The sequence below is a fragment of the Polistes fuscatus genome, unplaced genomic scaffold (genome assembly GCF_010416935.1).
Source record: "Polistes fuscatus isolate 324 unplaced genomic scaffold, CU_Pfus_HIC Scaffold19, whole genome shotgun sequence".
Classification (NCBI taxonomy): Eukaryota; Metazoa; Arthropoda; class Insecta; order Hymenoptera; family Vespidae; genus Polistes; species Polistes fuscatus.
The window spans coordinates 878508-900902 of record NW_025113095.1 but is presented as its reverse complement, the minus strand read 5'-3'; the positions used below and the strand labels follow the sequence as shown (position 1 = coordinate 900902).

At 30.5% G+C, this 22395-nt stretch overlaps 1 pseudogene; it reads left to right on the top strand.

Moving 5' to 3' along the window:
* Positions 1–22395, top strand: part of LOC122515838 — a 252365-nt pseudogene that overhangs the window by 155997 nt on the left and 73973 nt on the right.

Sequence of the window (22395 nt, the reverse complement as noted above, 5' to 3'; positions counted from 1 at the left end):
GATTTTATTTTCTAACGTAATATTAAAGTTATATTATTATATCGTATATCATATTAAACGAAAGGAAATTATTTACAAACTTATGATAAAATCGTATTTATATACAATTTCGAATAATATTTGTTTATTGGGCGTGTGTAATAAATAAAATAAAATCGAGAAAAATATTTCTTAAGATCGAAATAAAAATCAATATTATTCGACAAAGAAATTGTACGTCTAATTTATTTATTTTTATTTATTTAATAATATTTTATTGACCCTAGAGCCTAGGGGCTCCCTAAAGGCCATTAATTACAGTAAAGTACAATATAATGTATAGATAAAACAAAACAAAAATGAAAATTATGTAATTATTATTAAACTTATCATTATATTAGTAGTAACGCACAGTAAGTAGATAAATGTAAAAAGAAAATAGTAAATAATACATAAATAAAGTATAACAGTTCTATAATAGTGGTATAGTAGTATTGATTCGAAGCAATAAACATATGGTTTTAAAGAAAAAAAGAAAAAAAAAATTAAATTAAATTAAATCGTAATTCACAAATACTAATTATTCTAATATAAATATATTAATTAAATACTAATAATTCTAATACAAATATATTAATTTTTGGTTTGTTCGATTGGTATTTTTCAGAGGTTCCAGTGGTCCAGCAGTTACGCGCACAAAGAATTATGCAATTTGAAGGGTCGCAGCGACGACGAGTGTCAAATTATTTGCGAGTTTTCGGTAGGCAAAGCCCGAATAAGTTCCTCGTTTGCGGCACGAACGCTTACAAGCCGTTATGCAGGCAATTCACGATCAAGGTAAGTTTTCTACCTGTTTTTCTAGCTCGTTCGGATTTGACTGAATATACGCCCATAGGTTGTAAGATTAACGCTTATCGATAAAATCTTTGGAGGGATCGATGTTACCTCGGCACGGGAAGCAAACAGCAGACAGGCGACCCACCCATTGGCCATTTCGAACAGAACCGAAGTGAAACTGTGAACTGAAGTTTCAAGGGGGAAGTTTTAGGGAAGGAGAAGAAGAAGGAGGGGGTTGTTGGTAGAAAACAAGGGTTGAAAAGTCAGCCTCCTTCCTCCTTAAAGCAATCACCCTGGACTATTATTCACGTTAAAAATCCAAACGTAAACCTTAAAGCAAGCAAGGTGGTGGTGGTGGTGGTGGTGAGTATCACCCACCGTAAACCACCCAGTTTACCACCCCCTCCTCTGACGCCCACCACCCTCTATTTCAAGCCCGGCCCCCGGCGTCCGGCCTGAAGGCGTCTTAATAATGGCACGTCATGGAAAACGGGTCGTCGTCATGCCGGGAATAACGACGACCTGGAAGTGAAAGGATAAAGAGAGAAAGAAAAAGAGAACGAGACAGAATAAGAATGAGTGAGTGAGTGAGTGAGTGAGTGAGTGAGTGAGTGAGAGGGATGACTTGGAAGGGTTGAACGACGGAAAGAGAAGAAAAGCACGGCCCTAGCACACCGCGTGATTTATCTTCCTCGTTTTATATCTTCTTCTTCTTCTTCTTCTTCTTCTTCTCTTATTATTCCCTTTCTATTTTCTTTTCTTTTCTTTCTTTCGTTTACCAGGTATATATGTGAAAGAAAGAAAGAAAAATATACCGAGCTAGATGGATGTACAGTCACACGTAGGTGTATTTTTATCCCTAAAGAAAAGAAAATCGCGGATGAGCAACCATGTGTCCTTCGATTAAATCCTACGTTAAACGAATACCACCCCTTACTTCATCCCTTACTTCATCCTTCTTCTTGTCTTCCTTTTTTCTTCCTTTTTTTCCTCCCCCTAAATTTATCCGATTTATATATAAATTATTTCTATTTATTGTATATTTCTTTTTAACACAAGAGAACGGGGGATGGAAGAAGGGTGTCTTTGACCTTTATTCAACGATTTAATCACTTTATTTCTCCTCGCAATTCTCCTTAGAATTTCAAGTCACGGACATAGATAATCAGCTTTTCTTCCCAATGGCAGGCAGGCAGGTGGGTGGTTGGTTGGGGGGTGGGGGGTAGTGGGTGAACAGTCGATGTCATAGCAACTCCTCTCATTGGCGGATTCCTTCTTTGATTCATCTTCTTCTTCTTCTTCTTTATTTTTCACCCTCCTCCCAATCCTCCCACCCCTTTTCTCAATTTCTTCTTTATTGTTCCTACGTTCGTTTCTGGGTAAATTGAAGAAAGGAAGTGCAAGGGGTTACTCGAAAGATTCCATTTTTTTTGTCTGCTCTTTGTGAAAATTATACCGTAATAAAAAGATAAAAAAAGAGAAATCCTTTCCCGCCTCCTCTCCCCTTTCCGGTCTCTCTCTTTTTTTTCTTCTTTCTCTCTACCGCGGTTCGGTGAATTCAAATAATAAACGACGCGTTCGTACCGTTTTTTTCTTTGTAGAATTTGCGTGGATTTTATTATGTTCTTGTTGTTTTATGGTTACTTTTAATATAATATAGTATTACTATTAGGATTTCATCACGCAAACGTCATTTTAATTGTTCAGATGCGTTTTATCTTATATTAATTTGATCAATTATCAATTATAATAATTTTATCAATTATTATTCTATCGTTCATTCAAATTAGTATCGAAAAAAAAAAGAAACTTTGTTCGTACCAATGTGTTTGTTTTTTTTATATTTTTAAATAAAATTCTTGAAGAAAGTTGCATTTATATCTAGATAGATAGATAGATAGATAGATAAGTAGATAGAAAGAATCTATATATCTTCTTACGTTACGTTAGGAAACAAAATATCACGTGTCGGGATGTTGTCTCGTATGTCGTTAAGTAAGAATTTCTTCGAAGAAGAAGAAGAAGAAGAAGAAGTAATCGTTCAAAAAGGAGAGACTCCACTTTTAAGTTCTATCTCTTTCTTTCTCGTGGTATCGAAAAACGTAGTTTCCCTTGATGGAAAGAAAAGTGGTGTGTATCCTCTTTCGACATACCAATATCTATCCCTCCTTCCCCCCTTCCCCCATCCCCCGTCCCCCTCTTCTTAGCGTATTATCGGTCCTTCAGCCGTAGATACCTATTACGTTTTACAAACTTTTTCAAACTGTAAACCGTAGCTAATTTTACGATATAGATACACATATACGAACAAAACTAAAACTCCAAATTTTCTATCTTCCTTTTCTTTTCTTTTTTTTTTTTTTGTGTAACCTAGAAGAAATTTCTACTTTGAAATTACTTCTATACACTATACTCTAGGTACTGCACCATTACCAATACCCACCATCGTTATGTTAAGGTACCGACTTAAAAAAATGTTTAAACCTTTCCCCCGTGGTATTAAAAGAATTTTGTTTTTTTGTATTTTGTTCGTGTTATTTTGATTAATTGAGAAGTATTACATTAATATTAGAAATATTCTATTTCAAAGGGTTCAATTAAAATTAATTACGAATTTATATTATTAATTACGATACTTTATGTTAATATAAGAAATATTGAATATATAGAAAGTTGTAGATTATATTTTTTATTATATATTGTAGTTTTCTCTAAGAGTGTATTAATTATATTAAAAATATTTGATTTTTATATTAGGATAGCTTGATAGGACCTAGATTTAATTTGAAATTGTTCGATCGTTTACTATGATTGAAATTTGTTGAAATTAAATGTCAAATATAATGAATCAAGTATTATTATAAAAGAAAATTCGAGATTTTCGAATGGATAATAACATACAAATTTCATTCTATTATTTGAACAATTTTGGCAGCTTAAAACACCATATAAGAGTTTATAGAAATGATACTTTTCGTGCCTAATCTTAGAAACGTTCCTGACTACTACAACTATTATTATTATTATTACTACTACTACTACTAGAGTACTATCTACCTAGCATGACTTTATTCCATCGGGAATCTAATTTTCTCTTGCCCTAACCAGAAAACTTGGCGACTTCACTTTTGCTAGCTGGCTGGCTGGTTGGCTGGTTGGCTGGTTGGCTGGTTGGCTGGCTGGCGCGGTGTCGAATGTCGTTAAAAACTCGTCGAATAATCCGATGAACGAGTTCACCTTGCCAGAAAGATAAAGATAGAAGATAGAAAGATAGGGAAGATAACTAGCTCCGGTTGAGATACTTACCAAGGGAGAAAGGGTTCTCTTCTTATTACCCATTTTTATATTAAGAAAAATGAAAATTGAAACGATAAATAATAATATCTTCTGTTAAATATTTAAATATTTATTTTTTAATCTATTGTTTCACATTACGATTATGGTTTTTTGTCCTAATAACGAAATAGTTTGCAAGACCCCCCACCTACCTCCCACCCTTCCTCCCCTATTCGTTTTTAATTATTTTTTCTTTTTTTATTTTTTAATTTTAATTTTATTTTATTTTATTTTTATTACGAATTATTGCGAGCGAACTATTGGATAGCAATATAATCGAACGGAGATTTACGAGTTATCAATGACCGTTTGAAAAATCAAATAAATTGTTGATATAAATATACCAGGTGTAAAATAAACGTTTCAATTTCAATGAGAGATTTTGATCGAAGTGTAAAACAAATGTAGACAAAAATCGGGAAACGCGTGAAATTCTTTTCTATTTATTTATTTGAATTTGTCGTTAATATTTATATAACAATTTCAGTATTAATTTTGGTTTTTCTAATAACGGATAGTAAAAAACTGATAATACCAAGAAAGAAAACAATTCCTATTGAATTGCAACGTGAATATATATTAAACAATAATAATAATAATAATAATAATAATAATAATAATAATAATAATAATAATAACTTGTTAGAAGAAGAAAAAGAACGTGCATAAATTTTCTTTCGAAGCAATAGAAATAATTGAACTCTTTAAACCCAGGTTGGTGCTTTTGGTAATTGAATCGTTCTGGATGATGGGGTTGGGGGCTGAGGAAAGGTAGGGTGGGGGTTAGTTAGGTTGGCTTTAGGACGAAAGTTTTCGAGCCCAGCATCGAAAAACGTGCTCGGTGTTTAAATTTATAACAAAATCTTAAGCGTATCCGAAGGGATACGCAATCGTAGTCGTAGTACTTATGGTTATAGTAGTAATCGTAATAATAGTGGTGGGGGAACTGCGTACAGGAGTGGGGGGAAAGAGAGTAGGAGAAGGGGAAAGGGAGTAGGAGTAGGGATAGAGGGAGGAAGAGGATAGGTTCGCGAGACGGAGCATTAAAGTCGCCGTAAAATCGCAACTTTAGTTCAACGAAACGGCATGGCCGCGCATTTTAATCACCATCGTTCATTACGAGAACACCAACACGCAGTCGTTTATCGTTGGAAAGACGAAATAAAAACTCTCGTTCTTCTTCCTTCCTTGCTTCCTTCCTTTTTTCTTTTTTTATTTTCTTTTATTTTCTTCTTCTTATTCTTCTTTTTTTATCTTCGAACGAACAAAATTTCCGCAACGCGGATAAAAAACGAAAAAAAGAATCAACGAAAGTCACCGCAAGTCGTTACTCGAACAAAATTTTCTTTTATTATTATTATTATTATTTATTCGTTTTGTATATTATACGTTTATTGTTAAAATGCGGAATATATTATATAAATGAATTAATAATATTTTTTATTGAAGTTTTAAATATCGAGATTTTAATGAAAGTTTTGACAAAGACAATTGACAAATTATTCAAACTTCTTTCACGTTATTATGACAACCTTGCGTGAAAATAACTTTGATTTATATGCTAGGTTGTTGCATAGTAAAATTGATATTATTATTATTATTATTATTATTATTATTATTATTATTATTGGGCTTTTAATTTTATAGAACGGTGAAAAATATTTCGTAGAATCCGTGGAAAATATTTTCTCGCGGTGTTCGCATCGAAATGCGAAAATATTTCCACGTTCGTTGAGAGAAATTGAATAAATTTATTTAAATTTAAATGAATAATGTGTGCTCGTCGTATTTTCGTATAAATAAGAAACCATTAATATACTGTATATTATTAAAATAAATATAAACGAAGTTTAACAAATCGAATATCATATTCAGCAATAATAAAAACAAAAACAATAGAAGTTACGAATTAAGCAGAACTCCACCAACCAACCCCCTCAAAATTCTACACCGTGAAATTTTTCTTTTTCATTTCGATCTTTCATGCTCCAAATAAAATAAAATAAAATAAAATACTAATATCCCTCATATTATATTTGTATCAAAAATTCAGCAACGTTTCATCCGTTTCGAAAAGAAAAAGGAACAAAAGATAAAATAATAATATAATAATAATAATAAAATAAAATAAATAAAAGCACAGAGTTATTCAATTTCGAAAAGTATCTAAATATTTTTCGTGGTCCACTGGTTTAGTTGGTTGGTTGGATTGGATTGGTTATCTTCCCTCACGTATTTCGTCCAGTGTGCAGTGCATTTCAATGTTTGTTGCGACCATCATCGTTTTTCCCCGATTTTCAACCGTGGAATATTGTAAAATATATTTGCATAACAAATGAAAAGCAACTTCCGAACTATGGGAACAAGCTATCATGAAAGAACAAGCAATGTTATTATACATTGAGTTCTCTTTTGAATTTCATCTCTCTCGTTATAAATATATATATATTTATTTTCTGTTGACGAATAAAAAGAATTGAATCAAAATAATATATCTATACTGACATCAAACAAATATCGTTCTTTTTCTAGGTCACGTTGATAAAACATGCGAGAGAATGAAACGTTCGATCCTTTTCTATCTTCTATCTTTCTTTCTTTCTTTCTTCCTTTCTTTCATTCACATTCCATCCGATTTTTATGGTTCAATATGCTTCAATAACAACAAAAAATATCGCAAGAGAAAATTCTTCTCGTTGAAATATAATTGTCGAGAAAACGTCCAATTGTTACACAAAAGAAATATAAAGAATTATACAAATTTATTTAGCAATTTATTTTCACATAATAAAAAATAATAATAATAATAATAATAAAAGCATGCAAATAATATCGATATTACGTTATTAAGTTATTTCCTACAAATTTAGAAATATAAAGAATTAAGAAAATAAGAAATATAAAGAATTATACAAATTTATTTAGCAATTTATTTTCACATAATAATAAAAATAATAATAATAATAATAATAATAATAATAAAAGCATGCAAATAATATCGATATTACGTTATTTTCTACAAATTTCATTGATTTTCGAATAATTTTTCTTTTTACAAAACACAAAAAAATATATACAAATATATATACATTAATATAAAATATGTATGTGTTGTATTTTTATATATGTATATACGTATGTATAGCTGTCAAGTAGGAAGAAAAATATGTGAAGCTTTTAAAGAAAAAGCAGGCTTTGCCCATAGGCGATCTCTAAACGTAATATCGTAGGACGTAGGGTAATAGAATAAACACTTTTGTCGACGGGAATATCGAGATAATCGAATATCATATCGGAAAATATGGACGTGCCATGTCAACGGCAGACTTTCTAGCCTTCTGCCGTGATATTCGCATACTTCTCTCTGTGTTACGTGATACTACTTTTTCTCTCAAACCATCCCCTCCCACACCCCTCACCATTCTCTTTTACCTCTTCTTCTACCCCTCCAACCCCCCTCACCCCCCACCAAGCCCTTCTTGTAACCTATATGATCCAAAATTGAGTCTTATTTTACCGACAAAGGGATCAACGTTCTTTTCCGAACGAATATTTATACATGTGTGTATGTGTGTGTGCGTGTTTTTAGCATATCGTTTTTTACGATATAACGCGTTAAAGAAACTATCTCTCTCTCTCTCTCTTTATTTTATATTTTTTTATTCTTTTTTTGTATTTTATTTTATTTTATTTTATTTTATTTTATTCTTACGAATGATAATTCGTACGAGCGTGCTTTATTCTTTTTTTTTTTTTATTTTTAATGTGAAGTGGTATTTACATCAATTTAGTTTTGTTTGAAAAATATATATGTCTACGATAAACGTAGAGAGTTTTTCGCTGTGGGATTTTTTAAATGTTACATTATAGGAAAATGTGGTGTGAAATTAATAGTAAATAATATCGATAAAATCAATACGTCAAATTATTTACATAAGGGTATATAACGAATTTTTTCCTAAATACCGATATATTGCATCTTAAAATGAATTGAAAATTATTGATTCTCTTTGAAAATAACAAGAGATTCGAATAATATTGAATATTAATAACGACAAAAATATTATTACAAATAAAACAAATAGAAAAAATCAAAGAAATAGAACGTATTATAATCAGTCGTCGATCCAAAAAAAGAAAGAAAAAAAAAGAAAAAGAAAAAGAAAAAGAAAATAAGAAAACAATTCTCAAAAACGAAATAAATAATACATCACGTGTTTCGTATTACATACACATGGATGATACGTATATAAATAAATAAGCACTTATGTAGCTCGTAAATAAAAGAAGAAGGAAGGAAGGAAGGAAGGAAGGAAAAAAAATAAAAGTAGAAATAAAAGGTATCAAAAACAATAAAAAAAAGAAAAAAGATATATTCCGGAAGAAGTAAAATATTTTCTCGGTCTCGTGGAAAGCAGAAGGTTCACAATTTCCTTCTATGCCTTATTTTTCCTTTCTTTCTTTTTTTTTTTTTTTCTGCACCTAACGTGTATCCTAACACAAGAGAGAGGAAAAAAACGAGGGTGGGGGTGGGGGATGTGGAGGTTTAATGTTGAAACGAACTCGTCGACCGCGTCCTTCCTGAACCCTTTCCTTCCTCTTACACTTCTCCAACCCCTTGAACCCCTTCACCGGATGCCTAATTCTCACGTCCAGCTTGAAAATTCGAGGCCGGATTTTCTTCATTCGAGTCACGCCGGCCGATATGGCTTCCGAATGCCGAGCCATACCCTTTGCTTCATCTTTTCTACCTTCTTCCGAGTATTCTCTCGTCTACTTTTTCTTCCCTTCTTTTCCCTTTCCTTCCTATTCCCTTATTCCCTTGTGTTTTTATTTCTTTTAAGTGCACCGAAAGATCTTCCGAAAGTACATTCGTTTTACTCTTCGTTTAGAAATTCGTCAAAAAACCTTTATTCGAATTATTTTCACGCGTTTCCTTTATGTTTTTTTTTTTTGGTTTCGATCATTTTTATTTTGTTTGTAATAACGTAAGTTGATTTTTAGTTTGTTTTTTTTTTTTCTATTCGATTGTTTTAACGCGATGAAGTTAGGTGTACGAAAACATTTGTCTAATATAATATATTAATTTTTTTATTTATTTATATTATATATGTATATATGTATTATAATAAAGCCCTGAAGCTATTTTAATTATTTTAATAGTACGAATTATTTCAACGATAATTTAATTAATAATTATTTAAACTTTTATTTATGTTAATTAATAATATATAATTTAAAGAGCTACTTCGTGTGTGTGTGCGCGTGTATACGTAAATTATTCGTGAATTTTAATTATTTCTTTGTTAATTAATAATGCATACTGGTCGTGTTATATTTTACAACGTACATTTCGAACGAACGAACGAACAACATTCATATATTTAATAACAAACGTTAAAGTATCGAACGATTTTATTTTTTGTTTCATACCGTTCTACGAATATTTCACGTTACGTCGAGTCTTTCGAAAAACATTTTTAAGATATTTCCCCGATTGTGATGCGTTTTGAATAAAAGATCCATTGAGCTCGTTGACATTATGGGGCAAACAGGCGTCATTTAATTCTTCAAAATGATCGAGGACTCACTCGCACATAAAATCCAATCGATCGATCAACTTCTGCGCAAAATAAAAAAATACCCCCGACCTAATAATAAATTATTAAAAAATACATTACTGTACACGTTTATAAATAAATTGCACACGAAATGCAATAAGTAATAACAAATATATACGCACACAATAAATCGATATTACTCGTTTCACGAGACAAAAAAAAGAAAAAAACGAACCACCGTAAGATAAAAAACAACAATAAATAATAATAATTATTCTACCGAATTTGTAAATTACGGGACAGTTCGTTTATAATTTCGAACGGGATGTTAAACAGATATCGTAAGTAGCTTCCTATGTGTATGGGAATATTGAGATATGATGGGTAGGGAGGGATGGAGGGAGGGAGGGGGGCATGTGTTACACGTGTCCATAAATTTTGAAATCATCGTTGCGAATAGCCGCCGACTGGCGAAAATCGAACACCATCTGCATTCAGGCCGAACGTCGTCGTACTTATCTTCAATCGGTTTCCTTTCCACGCCGAATAATCACAGGTACCTAAAATATACATATATATACCTTACGTATAATTCTACACCTTGAAATTTACATACACATGTATATTTACACACACACAGAGACACAGACACACATTTAACGTATTTAATACATTCGAGTACGGGTCTACGGTTGGAGAATTTCATTAAGTAAAGCTAAGCACTAATTGTCTAGTCGCAACCATTATGGGGGTCCGCCATCTTGATATTAAATTTGGCGATAATCTCAAAGATGGTTCCGCGAGTAAACGAAAGAAGAGAGAGAGAGAGAGAGATAGAAGGAAAGTGTAGCAAGCAGAGACGGAAATTAAGGAAATGGTCGTTAAAGCGGTACGTACATTAACCCCCACCCCTCACTATCTACCTACCCCCAACAACCCCATCCCTCTTTACCTCATCCCCCACTGTTCTTCTTACCGCAAACTTTTTCATCCCTCGCGAAATGATCAAAATCTTTCTTCTCTTCTATCTTCCTCTCCCCCTCTGTTTCGTTTTTTTTTTCTTTTTCTTTTTATTTTTCCCTGTGAAAATATACAGGGAGGATGGGGAGTGGAGTGGGGTGAGAGAAGAGGACCGCGTATTGGTGGAACACGTGCCGCGGTTTTTTTTTTTTTTTTTTTTTTAAATGAGACGTGCGATATCTCGAAAGTCAGAGAGAACCGCTGAAAGAAAAAGAAGGAGACGACGATGAAGATGGAGAAAAGAATTAACGCGAATAGATCGAGGGGTGGGGAGGGAGAGGTGGTGGTGGAAAGAAAATGAAAATAAATATATAAAAGATAGAGTAGGAAGATATAAATAATGTTTAATTTTCTGACGAATACAAATGGCGTAGGCGTGGCGTAGAAGATTTTTTTTCCTTTTTTCTACTCTCTCTCTCTCTCTCTCTTACTAATTGTTTCTCTTTTAGTTCCTCATTCTTTCTATCTCTTTCTCTTTATTTCTTTCTTGATTTTATTCCATTATTATCTCGTATCTTTCTTTCTCTTTTTTTTTATTACTTTCATTTTTATTCTAATTATAATATACTCTTATCTTTCTCGTTTATTATCTCAATTATTTTTCTCATACTTTTTTTTTGTTTCTATCATTTTTTCGATACTCGACAAAGAGAAGAATATTCTGTATAGGTGGATATCGCAGTATGAAAAATTTGTTTTATTTATTTCATTAAAGTATACAAAAGTGAGAAGTTATTTTAAGATTTTAATTACATTTAATGCGAAACTTCCTCGAGACGCGACGACGAGTATACAAACTTGTGTTGCACTAACAGCGAGCATGATTAAAATCGGACGTTTGTTGTTTAAATGGGCCTGTTGAGAGAGAGAGAAAGAGAGAGAGAGATGAAAGTGTATCAACCGGCCAAGAACGGATCAAATGTAAGTGAAATAAAATGACAATGGGGGGGAAAAAAGTGTTTCACTTGAAAACAATCCTTTAACTCAACAACTTCTCTTTTTATTTTTTTTATTAACGTCTAACTTGTCGCGCGTTGCAAATAAATTCTTATGCCGAATATTTTCGTTGTATGTTAATATCTTCTTCTTCTTCTTTTTTATTTTTAACTTCAAAAGGTAATAATAAAGATTACGTACATTTAATTACATTATATTTATTATAACATTTTTATCTGTTACAATAGTAATTCACCCGTGTGGTGACCGGGTTGGAAAGAATAGTCCCAATGCAACTCATGCATGTCGTAAAAGGCGACTAAAATGGGTACACGGGATATATTATTAAATATATAAAATAATATAAAAAGAGAAGTATATTGAAATATAAGTAATTAAAATATATTGAAAAATAAGTAATAAATAATAAATATTGAAGTATAATGAAATATAAGAAATATAAGTAATTAATAATAAATATAATAATTTGTATTATTCCTTGATATGAAATATTACATACGCATATATTTAAATATATCTTATATGTGCTATATCTTATTATATATAAATAATATATAATTTGTATTTTTTACACGGAATTGGACCGATGCATTGAACGCGAACAAGATTAAAATAGTAATTATTGGAAAATATTTAGAGATAAAATATGTCAACCGTTGATAATGTTATTATCGTTCTATCAGCAATCACAGAATTTCGTTGGTCTTTTTCTTTTTTATCATTTCATTTAATTTTATTAAATACCTTTGGTAAGGTTACGAACGCTGTATTTCTTTCACGAGAGAGAAGAAAAGAGAAAAAAAAGAAAGAAAGAAAGAAAGAAAAAACATTAGTCTTATAATTAATTTCTTTTTTCTCATTCAATGTACTTATATAAGTATTTTCTTTTGCGTAGAAAAAAAAAAAGCAACGTGCAATTAAATTACTCATAATGAGGCTAATTTTTAATTAGTTAAAAAAATCTAACGGTAATATGATTATAATAATTTCATTAATAATTATAATAATCATTTTGATTAAACTCTCGAGCTAATTTTTATATTCCAACACTTCCGTATTCTCACGCGTGCATTTCTAATACATTATTATAATATATATATAACTATTTTCTTTTTTTTTTTAAATAATAATATTCTCTCTTTTATATTTTTATAATAATCGATATATCAAAAATATCAAAATTTCCGTCTAATAATTACGTCGACCTTTTTTTTCTTTACATGATACTCGATTTCGAATAAAAATCTTTCCTCTTTCATACAGTTCCTCCTCTCTCGAATTTTACGTCATATACATATATAAAATATACAAAAAATATATATATATTTATACCAACATACATAATACAAAAAAAAAACATCGAACCCGTACCGTGACTGCTGATCGAAGGGGGAAAAATAGAAAGGTAATAAAGAAAAAAAACCGTACGACTTAGGGGGGGGTTCGTAAAACGGGGTGCACTTAAACGAAAAAAAAAAAAAGAAAAAAATAAAAAATAAATATAAAAAAAAAACTACTTTTTTTCCCTATCCGTTTGCAAATTTGAATTCGCTAAAATGAGGAGAGTGGTAGAGGTAGCTCGACCAATCGGATAAGCTTGATTTCCATAGGTTTCCTAGCTTCAATAACCGTCAGAATATAATCGGATAATACATATGGTGCAGTAATCGAGAGAAGAGTACCAAAGAGAAACTGCTGCGGAGTCAAAACTGGAATTGGGGGGTCTGATGGAGAGGGTGGCGAGGGGGGAGGAAGGGGGAAGTCCGGTTTGGTATGCTTTACTCTAAACAGATGTTCGACCGAATGGCCGAGTGGGTTTATCGACCGCCATTACCGCGAACTTAATGAACCTTTACCCATGCCTCTTCATCACAGAACAACGTGACATCCTCCTACTTCTCCTTCCTCCTCCTCCTCCTCCTCCTCTTCCTCATCCGCCTCCTCTTTCTAGCCACCCCACCCCATTCTATCCTCTTTTGGTCAATCCCAACAGGATCACCCCATTCCCCATACTCATCCCCCTAAACCTTCCTTGTAATGCCCTCGCGATTTGTACGAAATAATTAACAGGAATTTTCGACGGGTCTTGTTTAATGGATATTTAATTTTTTTTTTTTATCGATGATCGTGTTAAACGAAAATTTGTTCTTTTTCTTTTTTTTTTATTTCAGAATTCGAATTTTTACACGACTTATTTTACACGTATGCATCACGTACACGCACGTGTTCACTTATTTTCTATGAAAATTCATCGTCGATCAAAAGCTAATTAGATCTGAATACGAATTCACGATTACGTATTAGATATTTTTAATTGATGATTGAAAAATAATTGGTAATTATATAGAAATTCGCGTATAATAATGTTTTAGATAAATTCGGGTTTCTCTCGAAGTGCGTAGGAGATATAACGATTCTATTAATGTGGTAGTAGAAATTTTATGTTTATTACATTTATTTATTTGGTATGAATATTTTTGAGATTTTGTTTTCGTCGCATATATCGTAAAATCGAAGTGTGATCTATTATATTGTATTTATTTAATTCATCATTATCATTAATTAATGTTTTTTTTTCTCTCGAAGAATTCAACGAAATTCGACGCGTCGATAAAAATCGTGGCAAAAAAATTTTCCAAGCGAAATATAACGATTTCTTTTCTTTTTCTAGAGATTATTTCTTTTTTTTTTTTTTTTTTTCTTCCCTTTTATCATCCCCCGTTTTCGTTCTCGTTTTATTTTTTCCTTTTCTGTCAGTTTTCTACGGATATTTTTTTCTTTTTTTCTTTATATAGGTCCCGTGTCAACGAACCTGCTGTAAGAAATACGAAAACGTTGGCCACGAATTTTCATTTTAATGAACAGAAGAATATAATAATTAAATCCTTATGAACTTTCTTTCGAGCAACATTTAAATGATTTAATTAACTTTCTCATCCCCAGTCGCGTATATGATTTCTCTTTAAGCCAATTAACTTTTTATCCAAAAATAATTCATGATACGTTCATTTATACAAAAAATTTATAAAATATATTTTATAAATTATATAAAATATTTACAATAATATTCGTATCGTTGTGTATTATAGGTAACATTAAAAAATCTATTCCAGTATTATTTCATTAACGAATAATTAATATTTATCGTCTTAATAAAAACAAAAAAAAACAAAAAAGAAAAAAGAAAAGAGAATTCCCACGATATTAAACGTTAGAAAGATCTCGTATAATAATGTATAACATGGAAGCAAAAAAAAAGATATAAAGAAGAAAACATAAGTAGATTATTCTATCACCAGGTAAAAATATTTTTGCATGCAACTTACGAACGAAAGAACGAGGTTGGAAACGCGATAAAGAAAAGTGCAAACGATGAAAAGGGGAGAAACGAATAAAGGAATTTATAGAAAAAGAAAAAAAGAAATAGAAGATAAAAAAATAGATGAATAATAATAATAAAAGAAGAAAGAAACACAGAATAAGAAAAGGAAAATATATATGTAAAGAAGGGAGGGTGGGTGGGATGAGGTGGAGGAGGGGGCGCTTTCTACTAGGGGTACGTTAAATAAAACGGAAAATAGAAGTAGGCGGAATCATTCGACTCGACAGACGTCATAAATGTTAAATATCCACCCCCCACTTGGTTTTTTACCTCGTACAACTACAACTACGATTTGCAACAATGTGTGTATGTTTCGAACGCATGGGGATTTCTACGAAGGGGGTTTGAGATTGGAGTAGGGATAGATAGAGAGAGAGAGAGAGAGAGAGAGAAGGGTGGTGGGATTAAGGGATGGGGAGTTCGACCAGCAAATATTTTCCTTAGCCCGTGTTATTTGAACTGAAGAAAATTAATTAGAGCTTAGAACGTTCGTTTTATTACAAACAATTCTCGTACTGTCGTTCGTAAAGCGTGCTTTGGTTACATAAAAAGAAAGAAAGAAAGAAAGAAAGAGAAAGAGAGAGAGAGAGATGAAAAATATATTTTATATTTTTGTAATTAATTTTTATACATTTTTCCTCGGAGTGAAACTTCTTAACCGAAAGTAACGATAACATTTTATGAAATAATATAAAATGTAAGAAAGGAAGAGTATGTGTATGTGTATGTGTATGTGTGTTTTGTATGTATATGCGAGAGATAAAGTATACGAGTAAATTCTATTGATTAAATACGTTAGTTTAGTTATATACGCACGTGTATAGCCTCGGGGTAATAATATAAACAACAATCGACAAAGACGCTGAAGTAACTTCATAGAGGACAATGACTCAGTTCAACGGTGGATTTCGAAGAGAAAGGTACGTTGTACTAGTATTCCGTGCTTTTGGACTATAATACGTATTTTTTTAGATTAATTATTATTTTTAAGATAAATCGAATACTTTAATATTCTTTATTCAATATTTTAGATCGTTTTAACTAAATTATATTTGTTTATCGTTTCTGATCAGCGATTATTTAAGTTGAATATTTGTATCTAATTACACGTTCAATCACGAAATTATTTATATAATTTTTGTTCGATTAATTATCAATTTTTTAAGATAAATTGAACAATTTAATATACTTTATTCAATATTTTATATGTTTTAATTAAATTATATTTGTTTTATCGTTTCTGATCAGCGATTATTTTAAGTTGAAAATTTGTATCTAATCAAATGTTCGATCACGAAATTATTTAATATAATTTTTGTCGATAATTATCAATTTTTCAGATAAATCGAACACTTTAAATACTTTATTTAATATTTATATGTTTTAAATAAATTACATTTGTTTATATCGTTTCTGATCAGCGATGAAGTATTTCGAGTTGAAAATTTGTATCTTATCAAATGTTCTATCACGAAATTATTTAATATAATTTTTTTGTTCGATTAATTATCAATTTTTTCAGATAAATCGAACACTCTCTAATATACTTTTATTATATTTTATATTGTTTTAATTAAATTACATTTGTTTATCGTTTCTGATCAGCGATTATTTTAAGTTGAATATTTGTATCTAATTACACGTTAGATCTCGAAATTATTTAATATAATTTTTTGTTCGATTAATTATCAATTTTTTCAGATAAATCGAACACTTTAATATACTTTATTCAATATTTTATATTGTTTTAAATAAATTACATTTGTTTTATCGTTTCTGATCAGCGATGAAGTATTTCGAGTTGAAAATTTGTATCTAATCAAATGTTCGATCACGAAATTATTTAATATAAATTTTTTGTTCGATTAATTATCAATTTTTTCAGATAAATCGAACACTTTAATATACTTTATTTAATATTTTAGATCGTTTTAATTAAATTACATTTGTTTTATCGTTTCTGATCAGCGATTATTTTAAGTTGAATATTTGCATCTAATTACACGTTAGATCTCGAAATTATTTAATATAATTTTTTGTTCGTTTAATTATCAATTTTTTCAGATAAATCGAACACTCTCTAATATACTTTATTTAATATTTTAGATCGTTTCAATTAAATTACATTTGTTTTAATGTTCCTCACCAGCTATTACTTCGAATTAAAAATTGATATCTAATCAAATATTCGATCGAAATTATTTAATATTCGTATTATGTTAATAGATACGTCGTTTTTTTAAACAAATTTACATTTCATTGATTTCGATACTAAGAAACATTTAAATAACAGTTAAACTTTCAAGTTAGATTAATTTAAATAAATAAAATAAAAATAATATATGTGCTCAAAGTGAAACTAATCTATTGATTTTTTTAAATTTTATTTATATTGAACACAGTATATGAATAGTTTTAGGTAAAATTAATAAACGAAACGTGTAACAATTTGAATAGACACTCATTGTACATATATAAATCAATTGATTATTTTCCATTTAATAATACGAGCTTCACTTTTATCGCATGCAGATTCTTTTTTTTTTTTTTTTTTTTTTTTTTTTTCCTTCTTCTTCTTCTTCCATCTTCAATTATTCTTTTACCGATGAAACGATCGGTAAGAGTTGAAGTAACGAGGTTTACTCACCGGAAATACCTTTTGCGAGGAAACTAAATGGAACATCTGCACAACTACACGCGCATTTATATTCGTATATAAAAGCCTATGATAAAAGAACGAGTAGAAGTGAGACAGAGATAGATAGATAGATGGGGGTGCTGAGGGAGGAGGAGGAGGAGGAGGCTGGTTTTTAAGGTTCGATCGTGAAACACAGCGATTTTCTCGGTTTTCTTTGAAAATCATCCTTGCTGTTGTTGTTGTTGTTTTTGTTGTTTTATGGCTTTTCTTATTCTCGTGCAATATCTATGGATACACAAAGAAATCGGATAATCGGATTATTTTGTTCTTTTCTTCCCTTATTTTGTTATTTTCTTTAAATATAAAAATTCAATATAAATAAATAGAATATGTGTGCGTGTATGTGTGTGTGTGTGTTTTAACGATAAAGAAAATAATTCATTAGTTTATTATTATTTTGTGTTCGTCGATTAGACGAGTAATTATTATTGTATATTTTTATATAAATTTAAGCAACCCCGAGGTAAACAACAGGTAATTTTGATTTTGATAAAAGCAACGTAGTCTCTTCATTATTCATAAGATGCAATATAATTTATCATGATAAAATTTGTAAAATAATCAAAGTTATATATTATAAAGTATCTCATTAATATATGTATTAATATTCATCGAGAATATATATATATATATATATATATATATATATATATCGATGAAAAATCTTAGTAGAGTTTAACGTGTTAAGAAACATTCAAACAAGGAAAAAGAAAAAAAAACACGATAAATAAATAAAATTGTTTTTTGAATAAAGTTATAAATATTATACATTTAAAATATGAATTTAAAAGAACAACGGTGTATTAATTTCGTTTAATTAATACTATTTAAATTTATTATTGTGAGTTATATGGTATAATATTGAATATGGAAAGAAAAAGTAATGATAAGGAAGAGAAAAAAAATAATAAAAATAATAATAGTAGTAGTGGTAACAACAAAAACAACAACTACGACTACGACGACGACGAGAAAGTAATCGCGTGTCGTTCGTGACTTCGATTCGCAACGAGTTATTAAAATTCATCCTCATGCTACTACCATCTACGATGGACCTTTGCGATATAAGCGTGGACACGCATAACGAATACGTTTATGTTTACTCGAATGGACGTGAACACGTGAATATATACGTATAAATACATGTGAGAATGTTATAGCCAATGCATATTTTACAAGCAATCAACGAAAAACAAAAACAAAAAAAAAACAAAAAAAAAAAACAAAAATATTTTATTTTAAATATCCAACCTCCTATAATGATTAATTAAATTTCCCATCTCTCATTTCACGTGGATCTAATTATATTCGAAAAAAAAAAGGATTAAAAAAAGTAGAGAAAATATTTTTCTATCAATAAATTCTTAGATAGGAGAGAAATAAATATGCATGCGTCCCCGCTGCATATGTTCGTACCGTGACGTGCATATGTTTTTTATTTTTTAAAAATATTCTCTTCAATTTCACCGATAGTAATAAGTCAATAATTTTATAGTCACTTCTCCTTCTATTTAATTTGTTGTATTCTCTCTCTCTCTCTCTCTCTCTCGGTTCGTTAGTTAATAAGAGAAATAAAATATCTAAAATCGTGTAGTATAAATTATTAAAGATGTAAAATAAATAAATTAAGCATACGCGCGAATTTGTGACGCGTATTAAACAAAAAAATAAACAACAAACAAAAAAATAATATCATTCTTTAAAAATCTCAATGATCTTTATTATCTGTCTCATTTCATTTCATGAACTTCGTTGTCTCTGTAGAGATAAAAATAAAAAAGACAAAAATAACAAGTATATACATTTTATAATACCATTTTGTAGTATCACGTGGAAGCGTGAAATTCGCGTAGAACAAACCGTTTCGTAAGGGTCGGGTAAGTGATACTAGAATGTGAGAAAGAGAGAGAGAGAGAGAGAGAGAATGAGTGAAACAAAGAGAGGAATAGGAAGAAGAGAAAGAACGTTATAGAGTGCATTCATCTAGTCTTTTATTCGTATCTCCCGCGGGAAGCACCTGTCACGGTGGCACGGAGTGAGACCTGTACGACTAGATACTGGTCATGCCACCCTTTATATGTATTCAACATGCATATATGCACATGCACACGCATGTGTATATAAAGAAAGAAAAAGAGAGCGAGAGAGAGAGAGAGAGAGAGTTATATAAAGTATATATGTGTGTGTGTATACATATAGAATAATTTGATGTTAACACGTTGGATAATATAAAGATCTATATATATATATATAATGCATACACAATTACACACAGAGAAAGTATTAAAAAGTGAGAAAAAGAAATAGTTACATATATACTTATTTAATTATATATATATATAGAAGAATTTGATGTTAACACGTTAAAGATATGTATGCAATATATACAAAAGTATATGCACAATTACACGAATAAAGAATAATACATACATACTATATATATATATAAATGTATAACGTTGAATTTATATAGGTGTACACATAACTACGTATGCGAGTATGCGGGTAACCACGTCATTTCGGTTAAATAAAAGAATCACCGGGGACACTCGTGGTTAATTGGAATAATTAATCGGCTAGCTTCATTGTCCCCTTTACTCTTGGTTCTACTGCAAGCACCAACCTCATATTCCATTTCATTCTTTTTTATGGTTCACACATATACATGCATACTTATACATATGTGTGTATATAAAACGAAATATATGATACTACGATATACTTTCTTCCTCTACACATTCCTCTCTCTCTTTCTCTCTATTTCTATCTCTGTTTTTTTCTCTTCCACTCTCTCACTCACTCACTCACTCACTCACTCACTCGGTAGCTCACTCTGTGACTCTTACTTTGTCTCTCATTTTCTTTCCTGTCGGAAGCACGTAATAGTTGTAACGTACTACTGGGATATCCGTGGTCTTCCTGCTGAAATTTTCCAATCCCAAATCCTTTTCTCCGCCCTACCCCCAAAGACTTTCTTCTTTCTTAAGATCTTTTTCTTCTCTTTATCTCTTTCTTTCTTTCTTTCTTTCTTACTTTCTTTTTTCCCTCTGCCCACGAGTGTGGATCTGCTGCTGCTGCTGCTGCTGCTGCAACCGAGCACGAGGGTACTTTTATCAAGTGACTAGATAAAATATTACGTACCTACTATATTCATATATATATATATATATACCTATGTATATATTTATGTGATACAGTAGTGGTGAGAGGAGAGGGGGAGGGTTTAGTACGTGAGGCACGACGTATACATTAATTCTCATTCGTGTTAAAGAAGTATGGTTGTAGTGGTGATACTTTCCACGACGCAAAAGGGGCCGAGTTTTCTCTCTCTCTCTCTCTCTCTCTCTTTCTTTCTTTCTTTCTTTCTCTTCTCTTTCTCTTTTTCTTCCCTTTCCGTCCCAACCCTCTCGATCTCGATGTCTCTCACCCCTCGAGGGGCTCTCTTGCAAGATACGTCAGATTTTTTTACGAGATAAATCATCGAAAACACAAATTAAGCGGCGAACCTCTCCAGTACTTCCGGATAAAGAGGAAGAAGAAGAAGGAAAGGGAGGAGGAAGAGGAGGAGGAGGGTGCCCTGCCTGCTGCTTCATAATTCAAGAAACAGGAGGGCTCTGTTAAGGGTTAAGAATCACCGACGTGGAAAATGTATGAGAGAGAGAGAGAGAGATAGATAGATAGATAATGATAAAGAGGGAAATAATCCTGATAAAAATTCAAGATCGATATGCTTGACGTTATTATATTGTAGCTCTTTGGTATTATATTTTTTAAAAATGAAAATGATTCATACACCTCTTTTCATTATAATCGATTACTATGACGCATCTTTAATTACGATTATAATCGCAATTATTTTTATCAGACAATTTGTTATTTTTCGTTTGTTTTTTTCTTATTCTCTTTTTTTATTCTCTCGTTGTTAGAGATCCAAGATTGAAATTTTATTATTAATTATTTTGTAGAAAATATATTTGGATATATTGCGATTAATTTTTGTCGATAAAACATATATCGATCGTTTTTCAAAAATAATCTTTATGGATATTATTATTTTTTTCTTTTTTTTTTGTGTTTAACTATATAAATATAATATACATTTATTAATTTACGTCGACGTGTGTATAATTAATAATTTACAAAATTTACATATAGATTGTATTATAAAAAATTATTTAAACGAGAAATGATATTAAATTATTGGCTCGTTTAAAATATCTCGAAGTATGTTTCGTTTATCGTTTAATTTGTATAAATAATTCGCGTTTAACACGTTCACTCGGTATATTTATTCACGTTTACGTGTATTCGTTCGCGTCGTAAATTCACGTTAAAGTTCATTTTCATAAATTATTAAAAATAAGTTATAAACATGTTTATCTCTCTCTCTCTCTTTCTAAAATGAAAAAAAAAAGAAAAAAAAAGAAAAAAAATGACGTTTATAAAATATAGAAAATATTTGTCATCATTGTTGTACATAAATATACGCGCTTATCTATTTTAAACGATCGTGATAACATATTTATATAGGATAAAAAAACGTATTATAATTAGAATTAATTCGATGGGATAAGCAGAAAAAAAAGTCTTAGAAATCGATAGTACAATATCTTATCGAAGGATAA